Source organism: Otolemur garnettii, unplaced genomic scaffold, assembly GCF_000181295.1.
Source record: "Otolemur garnettii isolate 467f Iridium unplaced genomic scaffold, OtoGar3 scaffold00004, whole genome shotgun sequence".
Lineage (NCBI taxonomy): Eukaryota > Metazoa > Chordata > Mammalia > Primates > Galagidae > Otolemur > Otolemur garnettii.
In genome coordinates, this window is record NW_003852399.1 from 29,700,158 (window position 1) to 29,712,728 (window position 12,571).

The 12,571-nt window shown below is 42.3% G+C and overlaps 1 protein-coding gene across 1 annotated transcript in view; it reads right to left on the minus strand.

The window, feature by feature from the left end:
* The window catches only part of SDC2 (syndecan 2), a 111,476-nt gene that overhangs the window by 18,952 nt on the left and 79,953 nt on the right, over nt 1-12,571 (minus strand). The gene's annotated exons all lie outside the window — the stretch shown is intronic.

The following is a 12,571-nucleotide window of genomic DNA, read 5'->3' on the forward strand; positions in this document are numbered from 1 at the left end:
GGCACATAGCAGGTGCTCAGGAAACACCACTTGAGTTTGTGCTTCCTTCTAAAAGCCATTCTCAGCCCTGTGTGTATTAAACTTTGTCCCGTCAACTTCATCTGGAGGGTGCTCTGATTTCCTCTCTCAAATTCCACCTCCTATGAAATAGTCCCTGCCTTCTCCAGCTCATGTATGTCCCTTAGTTATACACTGTATTCCTAAACTTTAGGAATCTGCAGAACACGACTAGTTTAAGACAAACTCTCACTTTAATTTTGACTGTTTTGTGTTTGTCTTGTCCTCTGCAGAGTACAACTCGATGAAGGCAAGTCTTCACGGACGTGCGTGTGCTCTCTGACCTCTCAAACTACGTGGGCACTCAATAAATATTTGTTGGCTGAGATTACTTAAACCAAACTGGCCTTGGACTTCTGTTTCATAATTAACACACATGACAAGACCTCTAGGACTCCTGCAGTTTAAATCTCTCAATTTTAGGCCTGGGAGATCACCTGCCCCAAACCTCTCACACCTTGGTCCATATCTACTTAAGGAACCTAGAGTCTTAAAAGTAAGCAAAAGATTCCCTTTACATCCTAGAAACAGGTTTTCCCTTTTCTTAATACTGAATGAGTTTCATTTTCCTCTTGCCTCTGTCAGAGAAATTTGGTGTGACAAGGGTGACACTGAGATATTTAATCCCCATGTGTAAACTGAACTTCTAATTTCATTAGATGACCCAGTTGTTGAACGGACACATCTGTTACACTGACATGCAGATGGGCCAAATGTGGCTCCTGGAGAATCTGAGCTGCCTCACTGTTCAACCACCCTGGGCAACCTGAGAAGCCAACTGACTTGTGTGGGACGACTCGCTCCTTCAGACAATCAGGAGCGTTACTACAAGACTCAGGGTGGAAGTCAGGGCGTGTCTAGAGAAGCCAGCTTGTCCTCAGCCACTAGTGGTTTGTAGGGTCCGAGGATGGTCCTGGGGCTGACAAGATGTTTATGTTTGAGGGCGGCTAAAAGTCTTTGTTTCTCTGTCATCCAGTGTGGTGCAAATAACTTTGCCATCTTCCTAAAAGTTCTCTCCCGCTCTGATTTCAGGGACACCAAAAACACAGGCGAAGTGACCACCTTTCTTCTAATTGAATACCAAGCAGAGCAGTTTTCACTCTGCAGCACGCAATGCTCGAAGAACCCCTCCATTGTCTTTCCCTGGAATAAAGCCACCTTTTCAAACACGACAAATTCCTTTTATGAAGAGTCCACACTCTGCTGAAAGGATTTTCGCAGTTAACATGTTTGGAGAGGAGAATGAATTATGCACGAGCATTCTCTTGGGACGAGAAGAGGTACATCCCTGAGGGCCATGAAAAGGGGTGACTGAAAACTATTGATTTTATATCCAGCCAAATGGGGTCTGCCTCACTGAGCAGCAAACCCGGGGACACGCTCTGCACACCCACTCTGTGCTGGGACAGAACTACTGGACGAGAGTAAACTGGGAGGCAATGCAGAGGCGCACTCCAGAAGGCCAAAGCCGCAGCCCGCCCGCCCCCGGGTTTCGTAAGGCGCTTGTTTAGTGGGGAATGACCACCCCTGTGAGGCAGTGCCAATACTGTTAGCTAACAGGGGCCAGAGTACAGCTGGAAGAAAAACAAAGCTGCTCTTTCAGACCTTTCCCTCTGGCTGATGCAAGACCTGGATACAGGAGAGCAAAGGGAAGCTGTGGAAAGCAACAAGGTACAGGGAAGTGGAAAGTCTGCCGCAGACCGAGATAGAAGGCTCTGCTTAGTGTCAAGTTCAGCAGGGAAACGGAGGCTGCCTCCACAGGCCGCATTTCCAGAGAAAAAGGCACATCTGGCTCAGTTTTCTATCTCCGCACACACCTAGAAGGCAGGCAGGATACATAACTGTCTCCCAACTCCATCCCCTCTTCTCTGGGCTTCCTACATCAGCAACCTCAGCATAGTGGGCATGGATCACTACGAAGGCCTCCGGACTTGGTCACTGCTCAAGCCTTTCTCTGCAGAAGGACCCTTCTGAAACACAAGCACATCAGCCCCCTGCTAAAAACCCTTTACCAGCACCTTATCATACATAGGATAACATAAAAATGCCTCCCCCAGAAAGAAGTTCTCTCATCATACGGCCTCCCTTGGAATTCTAGCGGCAATTGCTGCTATTTGCTCATCCAAACCCCAGGCTCCAAGATGAAAAACGCCATGAAGAGCCGTGGTGACACCCATTTCCTTCATGTAAATCCCCTAAAGAAGAGATAAAACTCCCTGAAGGATGGAAATGGTCATCAGGGTCTTCCATGCTTGATGATTAAAAACTAGATTTTCATAAAATGCTTTGGCCTAAACTTGAGATACTTGTCATGAAAAAGACGAGAGAAAATGCTGACTTGATGCACAGAAGATCAAGTGTGCCAGCCCCGGTTTTAGTGAGAAACATCGCCAACCTGTCCATTTTCTCAGCAATGACAATCTGTGCAACAGCAACTGAACAGATTGATTTAAAAAATGTTTCTTATGGAGGTGAAGCCTACACTGAGCCAATACATGTGTACCATGTTTCAAACTGCCAGTGTAGAAATGGTATTTAGAAGTCCAAGGCCTTCCTAGAAAGATACACACCTTACCCACTGAGTCAACGTCCTGCAAATGCGGAAAACTAGTGCCAAGGCCATAGTGGCTGTCAAGATAAATTTTTTAAATTTATTTTCAGATTAATAAGAGGGTACAAATGATGAGGTTACAGTGTTTGCATTTGTTAGGTAAAGTTCGAATTGTAGTTGAGCCCTTCACCCAGGGAGTATACTGTATATCCTTACATGGTGCCCATTAGGTGAGAGCTCACCAATCCCCCTTTCTCCTCCCTTCCCCCTTCACTTGAATTGTGTTTTTCTCTCACGTGGGGGTGTAGTTGCTTATCTATTGGTTTCATATTAGTATTGCATATGTTGAATACTTGCTTTTCCATTCTTGTGATGTAAGCTCAAAGCAGCAGGTGTTAAACTCACTTTATGGTTTAAACTAGGGTTAACAGCAAAACCAGAAAGTAGAAAATCTAAATATTATGGATACCTCAGACTTTCAGACCCAACTCTCCAAAATTTAGCCTTTGGACATAAAAATAAAACATCCATGTGGCCTAACAATACATTTCTCTATCACACTGGAGATAACAAACACCTGGATGATGCCTCTTCATTTTAGGATAAAGGCACTTCCAGCCCTAATTTAGACTCAAGTGTATATTAACTGTTATGGTGATTACAAAGGACTGAACAGGCTGTAACTTTAGCTTATCCTACCATAGATGACTTAGTCAACTATTTTATTACCAGCTAACACACATTGTAAGAGAAATAATAATTAGCTAAAAGCCTCTCTTACCATCACCATTACTTAGAGATGACATGCCTCTCAGTAATCTGAACTTGCCGATTTTGGCTTAGAGATAAGCCCAAAGGAATATGCTTTGAGCCTGACTGGACAAGATAGGCACCAAGATCATCTATTTATTTCAAAAATGAGGAAACAAGACACCACAGTGGCTCAAAATCTTCTGGTCCAGCTGGTGGCCGGACTGGAGCCTACAGCTCTTGACACCTTACTCTGGTCTATTTCTGCGGCACTGTAACACCCCACAACATGAATGACATCAGACCACTCAGCCTCAGGATGAGCTGTAGATAAGTGTTAAGTGTTCATTACGTGCCAGGCAGTTTGTGCTAAGCATCTTATAAACATCGGTTCATCAAATCATCCCAACAATCTAACACTGCCCACCAAGGAACTGGGGCTTGCCTGGAGTCACACGGCTCAGAGGTGCCTAGTCTGGACCTCAAAGTGCGTGCTATTGGGAGTGGTCCCCAGGCTGTGTCTACCTCCTCCCTCCTCCCTATTCTATGATTCACACATAATCATTCTGGAGGCCCTGAAAAGGACAATACAGAGCCACACTGAGCTGTGCGTAACCCACCAGTTTCAAAATTTGACCATGGAATTTGCTCCCCCAGAATATCTATTGAACATTGTTCAGACCTAGCACTCTTGGCATCATAGATGGGGGATTAAGAGTTAAGAGTTCTGGTTTAACAGTTTGTTCTCTGTATGATGTCCCACAAATTTCCTACGGGGAGGATGCCTGGAGGCACGTACACCAATTGCCATTTGTTAATTTTTAGTAACACCTTTATCTCTAGCAAGCAGGTGCCCCATCCAAACTAAAACCGTGGCAGAAGGCAAGGAGCCTGTGCTTATTGTTGGAAAAAGATGCTGCCGTCCTTAAATACGTTAGATACAGCTGAGTTGTAAGCGCATACTGTTGTCTTTACAAGCACTTTTTTTTTAATTTATTTTTTCTATTGAGCTTGACAAGATATACAAGCACTTATTTTAAAGGTTTGTTTATAAAGAACGATCCGGTACCTAACAATTTCCCAGGCTTATGTTACTGTCTGGTATATACGACATACAGAACATCCACAGAAAAAAGCTGAGGCCGAAGGTGAGGCCACATGGGAAAAAATTCTCAAATATCCCTACTTGAGAAATTCTTAAGTCTTTCATTCAGAACTGCCTCAGACACTTATACTAGTCCTGAATTAATTATATACACACAGAACGTTAATGTCTCTTAAGAAATACTTCAATGTACATTCCACAAAGTGAGGAAGAAATTAAATGATTTACCCATGGATATTAGGAAAAGAAACCCACTTCTGAATAATAAAAACCAGGTTATAAAGGTAGAATCATATTTGGGTGTGACGTGTGAAGCACAAGGATAATGAGGCTGGTCTTAACAATGCCAAATCACAGGCAGCTTTGGAGAAATTTCCCTAGTTCCATGAAGCTTTGGAAATGACCCAAGGCCTAGAAGATGACAGATTCCTACCATACTCATTTATAGTCCTTCAGGTCTGAAGTACTCATTTGGGACTGGACCCTCATGTTGGGTTTTCCTACTGGATGCCTCCTACAGACTGGGGGCCCTTATCTCGCCTCTTAGGAGATGTGTTCCTTGAAGAGGCCCAAGACTAAGACCGACCTAGGGCTCTCTGCATCCCCTCCTTTGCCTGCCATCTCCCTCTTGGAACCAGTATACGGCAAAGGCCCAAACATCAGTGGAAGGAAGCACATTTTTCTGATAGGCTAAAGCCCAGTTTTAAGCCATCTGGGAAAAGGAAATAACCCATCTTTTAAAGAAGTTACCTGGTTGCTATGCATCTGGGAGAAGTACATTAACATTCTTTCACATGGTATCAAAAAAAAAAAAAAAAAGGACAGATGTTCTCCAAATCCAGGTAAGTACAAAAGATGGAGATTTTATAATTCTTTTCATGGCTAAATAGTATTCCACATACGTATACCACAGTTTGTTTATCCATTCTTGGATTGATGGGCACTTGGGGCGATTCTACACCTTGGCAATTGTGAACTGAGCTGCAATAAACATTTTAATGCAAATGTCCTTATGGTACAATAATTTTTTTCCTAGGTAGGTATCTAGAAATGAGACTGTGGAGTTGAATGGAGCCACCACTAATATGAAACCAACAGATGAACAATTGCTCTCCCACAGGAGAGAAAAAACACAACATTCAGATGGGGGAGGAGGGAGAGGAGAGGAGGGAGGGGGTTTGGTGTGCTCCCACCTAACCTGCACGATGTAGGAGTATATGGCACACCACCTGGGGGAAGGGCTCAACTACACCTCAGATCCTACCTAACAAATGCAAACAATGTAACCAAATTGTCTGCACCCTTACATCAATCTGGGGGAAAAAAAGGCAGGCTGGAATTCCGCCTTAGTTTGTGAGGAGGACTGCCAGGAAAGGTGTGACCTTGGAAGAAACCTCCAACTCATTAAGAAGCCTCCAATGAGCCAGGCACAGCCCTGGTCTTTGGAGAACATTTAAATGGCTGAGGAGTGTTTTAAAAAGTAACACTAAGTTAGTGTACTTAACTGTTGAAATTCCCTCTTTGTTTAAAAAAATAACTAAAAATAACTAAGCCAACAGAGCTCAAATAAAATCTTCGTTTAATAAAATACTCTGTGCAATTATTAGCACTGACCCTCCTCACTCCCCCAAAACAAAATCTTTTCAGAGGATTGTTCAGATCATCTAAAACTTGTATGTATAAGTTAATATAATCAATATTTCCAAAAAAAAAAAAATTGCTTCACCGTATGCATGTTGGTACACCGGATGCTACAAAATGATTTTCCTTCCTACCGTGTTTGTTTATTGATCCTACAGAAGAGTATTGAGCTCAGTAAGTGGTTTGGTGGGTAAATTAAAAACAGCAGCTCAGATGATGATCCAGAAAGATCTTGCGTGCTTATTTACCTGAATGACGCACCCTTGCCCTGCTCCCAAGCAGTATGACACATGAAGCAGGATGTGAGTCCCTGCCTCGTTTCTTTTTAACTTGGTCCCAGGGAGCAGCCCGATCGCAGGCACTCACTGATTTACACCCATCTACCAATCACTCTCTCACCAGCTCCCCCTTCTACAAACCCTGGTGATCCCAAACCCTCAGCGGTTACTACACCATCTCATAGCTGAATAAAACCAGCTGAAAGACACCTATCCCTCTGCGCCCAAGTTCGTGCCACACTTCATACTTTATCACCTAGAATAATTAGAGACAACTCAAAGCAAAATATGCGACCTGGAGAGAATTTACTTTATGCCCTTCTGTAGCTTTTGAAGTTTGAAACACCTGCATGGCAAAATTCAATCAATAGGTTTCTTAAAGAATATCCTTGCTGAAAATTGGTTTATTGCTCACACTAAACAAAAAGTCTTCCTCCTCAGCAACAAGGAAACAGGAGACCAGGAGACAAAATAACAAAACCGAACGCGGAACGCACTGACAAGGCCTCCAGTTTGTAGCAATGCGTTCAGATTCTTGATCCGTAGAGAGAAGGGAAGCCACCTTTGTCTTGAATTAAATTTTTTGGCAACAAAAACAGGGATCTACGAAGCAGTGCACACTAACACACCGCCTGGGACTTCGGGTGGGATCATATTCGTGACACACAAAAGGAAAATGTTCATTACTTACAGATGTGCCCTGCGCTGTGCTTGTTTCCTTTTTTGGAATATCAAACAGAGGAAAGCAAGACGTTTGCAGCCATGTTATTATAAGCACTGTGTGCCTCTCCCCCTCCCAAACTAGAATATTCCAGTATTTATTTTGCTATCCATATGACCACAGTTTAGACTAGAGTAAAAATAGAAGCCGTGTGAGCCTAACCTGAAAAGTTCCAAGTGCTGGAGAGGGTCAGTATTAATAAATTCTAACTGAAGTAATGAGATTCTGTTTCCTGGTGGAGTTTGGCAGGAGAAAGGGGAAAAAAGATATTTGGAATTTATTTCTTATTCAGAAATGTTTTGTAAAAACTACCATGAAAGAACAGACTCCAAATCAAGCACAAGAAGCCAACAGGCTCTGGTTTGGATTTAATAATTCACTCTAAGAGTTTTTCAATGGCTCTAATCCTAGCACATGTATTCTCCCCCCATACAGGGGCTGGCAGATGCTATAGGAAGCTTATGGGACAGGAAAATGGGAGAGACCTTGGGTGCCAAGGGCAGGCCACGCCTTTCCAGACTACAGCTGATGTTGGAGAAAGAATCTGACTTCTGAGACTATTTCAGAGGTCTGAGCTAGAAGTGAGTTTGAATGTCAACAGGAATTTGGGACACTCTACTTCTGGTCTGTAAAGGGAAGCTTTGACTATTTGAAAGACGCCAACTAACAAAAATTGGCAACAAACCTTTGGCAATTGCACTGCCGATACGGTTTACGAAGTTATGAAACCTTTTATACCACTTCACCAGACATTTCTTCTCCCAGGAATTATCCTAAGGAAAACTTCCAAAACCAAATAGAATTAGGGTGGGTACTACTGCATTAAAGCAAAAAACCACTGAAACAACCTAAATACCAGCTGTGGGGGAGTGACTATGTTTGATACATTATTATGCATGATATGTTAGTTTTCTCAGTAACACATTAACAATCATATATTAACAGCAATACAAAATACTTATGATAACACATTAAATTTGAAAAGCATATACTTTAAAAAGGTTTGGGTGGCACCTGTGGCTCAAAGGAGTAGGGGTAGTGGGTTCTAACTCAGCCCTAGCCAAAAAAACCCCAACTATATTAGTATTTCATATACATTTGACCAAGCATTTAAAGGGGAATGGAAAATGAAAAAGAATGGTAACGGGTTAGTGTGGTGGGTTTCTGGGTGATTTCTTTCCTAACTGGTGTATTACTATTATATTTTTACAATGACTATATGTTTCTAAAAGCATGGACAGCACGTGACCAAAAAGTCATTGGCACAAATGACTAGCGACTCCTTTCTAGACCTCAATAGGCAAAGGAACTTCTGAAAACAAACTTATTAATGGTTAATACATGTAAACAGAGATGTACATAATGTATAAAGAATCTAAAGATAGCATTATTGAAATAAATGGGTGTGTAAGTGATAAGTATTAAAAAAAAGAAAAAAAAAAAACCACACTTTAGGAAAGTGTCCCTGAATCACAGAACAGTGCATAGGCGACTCCTAATCCATTTCATCTGAGGTCACAAGGGCAAAAGGTCGCAAGATCCCAAGTTTGAAAAATTCCTAGGTCTAATTACCCATCTCATTAGCTGCTTCTTGCTCAAGCAGAGGGAGCAAGTCAAGTCAAAAGAAGGCAAAAGCTCCCTTCTCGATTAGCCCCAGCCCCTGAGGCCCACGCTGGCCCAAGCCCTGTCCCCTGACGCACCTGCAGGGCTGACAGTGAACTAGGCTGATGTTCCACGCGGCTTCTGGATTTCAACATCCCTTCTATTATACTTAACCTTGTCTGGTTTTGAATGGGAGCCTCTGCTCTGCTAATTAAAGGAAAGATTTACAGATGACAATGACTCCCTGAATTGTCTTTTTTTTTTTTTTTAAAGAGAGAGAGAGACTGACTTGCTCTGTTGCCCAGGCTAGAGTGCAGTGGAATCATCACAACTTCTGGGCTCAAGCAATCCTCCTGCCTCAGCCTCCATGAAGTTGGGACTACAAATATACTCCACCTCATCCAGCTAACTTTTTTTACTTTCTGTGGAGAATGGATTTCGCCATATTGCTCAATATGGTCTCAAACACCTGAGGGCCTCCCAAAGTGCTAGGATTAGAGCCTAGTACCCTCCCCAGCCTAGAAGGAATTTTTAAATGAAGACGGCATCACAGCTAGTTTTTTATATTATTGATCGAAAAGGTGTCAGCACTTTCTAAAAAACCCTCTAAAAATGTAAAAATCGAAACAAGCAACAAAGCTAGAAAAGAGGGGATAAATCAAAGGTGACACCACCGATTTCAAAGCTGGAGTTAGAAGTCTGTTCTGAATGGTGGGCTTTTAATACCTCGTGTCAAGTGACCGTGGCAGGCTGCACTGTGTGCCCAAAGGATTATTCACATTCCTGGTGGCTAGTGGAAAAGCACTCTGGTTCTGCCCAAGACTCAGAGCCCCAGGCCCTGCATTTCTCTTTGTTATATAAAGGAAATGTTTTTGACCAAACTTTTTAATCAAGTAAAATAAACAATGATACCCAACCAGCTTTTAAAGAAATGATTTCCTTGAAAGAAGAACCCGGAAAGGATTTAGAGGCATTAGAGTATGTTATGAAATTCATCAGAGACAGTGCATGAAATTCCCCGGGGAACCGAGCCTCCTCCAAGCTGCACGGCAGAACCTAAGGCAGGAGCGTGAGCTCCAGGCAAATGGATGTTCTTCACAAAGTGTCCTGACGGCCACGTGACCTCTGCCCTCCAAGCGAACCCATTTCAGAAAGCACTTCTGTTGGTGTGCTGAAATGTCCTACACTTTATCTGAAGACAATATGGAGCGTCTTGCTAAATGAGGAAGAAAAAAAGCTGTAGACAGTAATATTTTTTCCACCAATGGATCAACATTTCATCAGCTGCGCAAACTGACATCCGGCCAAAGCCTTCAAAAATCCTAAAGGTCACCTACTACAGCCCAATGCTCCCTTCTGTCTTTCTAGTCCTCGGTGGAATCCATATCTGAAGACAATCTGACCTTCTGCTGGTGAAGTCACAGAGCATCCTCTTATCCTTGGGGGTTGCAGAAGAAGAGAGGAAAGAGAGAACTTGAAAGATGATAAAATCACACGTTCAATTAAAAAATAACATTTAAAAAGTAAAATATGTAAAAAAAAAAAAGCATATATCATTATTATTATTTGCCTCCAAATGACGCTGAGGTATAAGAAGTCACTGGTAATAAATGAAAGATTCAACTGGAATGCTAGTAAGCATCACATCATAAGAGATGGAATATTTAGTTTTCTAAGAATATGGGAGATAAAGAAAGGCAAGTGGTTTTGAGTCAAAAGTATATCTCAGGAACTTCCCCCCTCCAACTCAGTCCAGTCATAAAAGAGGCTCATCAGCTGATTCGGCCAGTCCTGTGGCAAGCCACCCCAGGCCCCTGTGGTGAGTCAGCACACAAGCGCGCTAAATAAAAGTGATGATGCGAAACTCTGAACTATTTTCTAAAAATCCCCACACTCCCTAGGATCTTCAACCCTTCTCAAATTAGGCACTTCTTTCCTACAAACACCCTCTGTGAAGCAGCCAATGGCCAGGTCAATGTGAAGCCCCTCCCCACCTTTTTTAGAATGAAAGCCACCCACACCACCTGTTACATCTCCACCTTCCTTAGAGACTATACAGCGGTGTTTCTCTACCTTTCTTATCTCATGGCACACTTGAACCTATGTTAAACTTCTGCAGCACACTTAAATTATGGTCATCAAAGAAGATTTTTTAAAAAGAATATACTTACTGTGCTTTGAACCTCTTTTGAAAATAATTAATGATCTTTAAAAATTTTCATGGCACACCAAAGATCCTCTCCCAGCATACCAGTGTGCCATGGCTCACCACTTACAAATCACTGGTATAGAGTCTTACTAAGAATTCAACTCCAAAGCCCAGTCCACGTTAATGGTCTCTTGCTTGGGCTCTGTCACATGCCTTGTGGGGATGGAACCAATTTCTAATAGATTTAACTGTTTCTAGACAGCGCCTCTGCCACAGAGATTATTTAACTGGTGTGAGATCAGCATGCCACCTATAAAGAACAGGGTCACAGTGTTCACCTGAATAGATGCCAAATGACATGTCAACTCCTCTGGGCATTAAGACAACAGCTGAGGACATGGAGGCTTGGGGGCTACACCTTCGCTCCCATTCTCCCTAAATGGGACAGACACACCTGGCTTTGGCCAGTGCTCTGGAACAAAGACCTCTTTCTGACTCCCCCTTCCTGCTGCTTGCTCTTACACACTGCCTGCAGAAAAATGACATGTGTCTTGCCCCTCTGGCTTTGGAGGCTGAAAAATGAGGCTGAATGATTGCAGCTGCCATGGTAACCTCATCGGCATGCATGCCAGCAACTCCTCACCTAAGAGCCCCTGTCCCCCCGCAGGGCTGCCCTGGCCCACCGCGATGGCCACAATCCCTTCAAGTGGTCGCATTGCAGGGCGGCCCCCATGGAAACCCATTTAGAACTGTTCAAGCTCATACCAAAGAATGATGTTTTTAATACAGATTGTTCTTTTTAAAATCCTTTATAAAAGGAGCTGTAATCAATTGTGCTGGGGTGCTCTGCAAAAAGCTGCCATTTGGAAAGCCCTAATATTGATTCTTTTCCCTTTCACAGCTTTTAAGAAAACAATCCCATGCTAAGAAACCATAATCAATACTTCTAGACTTTGCTAACGTGAAAAAGTAACTATATTAAAATGCAATTTTTTTTAATTATGCAAAAAGTCATAGCAGATAGTAGAAACCTACCATTCACTTCAAGGCCAACCTGTTTGTTTTCTTAAAAAAGCAAACGTCCGTTGAACAAATTCAGTAATTATTAAAGACTGATTAAAACTCAGCAACAATTAGAAGGTGACACTAAAAGACTGAGGGGAAATCTGTCTTCATTTGAGATGTGGCATTTCCAATTTTTAATGTGGAAGATAATATACTATTTTCTTTGTGCCTGTTCTTAAAGAAAACTATCAACTCTAAGCCTGTGTTTAAGGACAGTTGTGATTCCAAGTGGTCACATCCTGACGGAACTTCCAAATGCCAGACTATCTTAAGTCTTTTCACGGGAATTGCGGTAGATACATTATTCTGTCAAATTCTCCTTTTCATGCCAGGCCTCTTAGAAATTCAAGCATTTCAAAAGGCAAAAAAGTCAATATTTAAAGCTACAATGTGCAGAAAGAGCAATTTGCCATTTTCCCTTTAACAGTATATTGTAAAAAACTCTCGCCAGCATTAACAGCCAATTTCCTGATCAGACATTATTAAGGGAAAGCACAATTTAATGTAATGTCTGTTATCTGTATTTTTGTTGAGAAGAAAAAAAACTTAAGACTTTATTAAAATGCCATCCATTAAATACAGAACTAAAATTTAAGTCGTCTGACAGCCCATAATACTTTGTGTCAGCATGGCACCTACCACGTGGACGAAA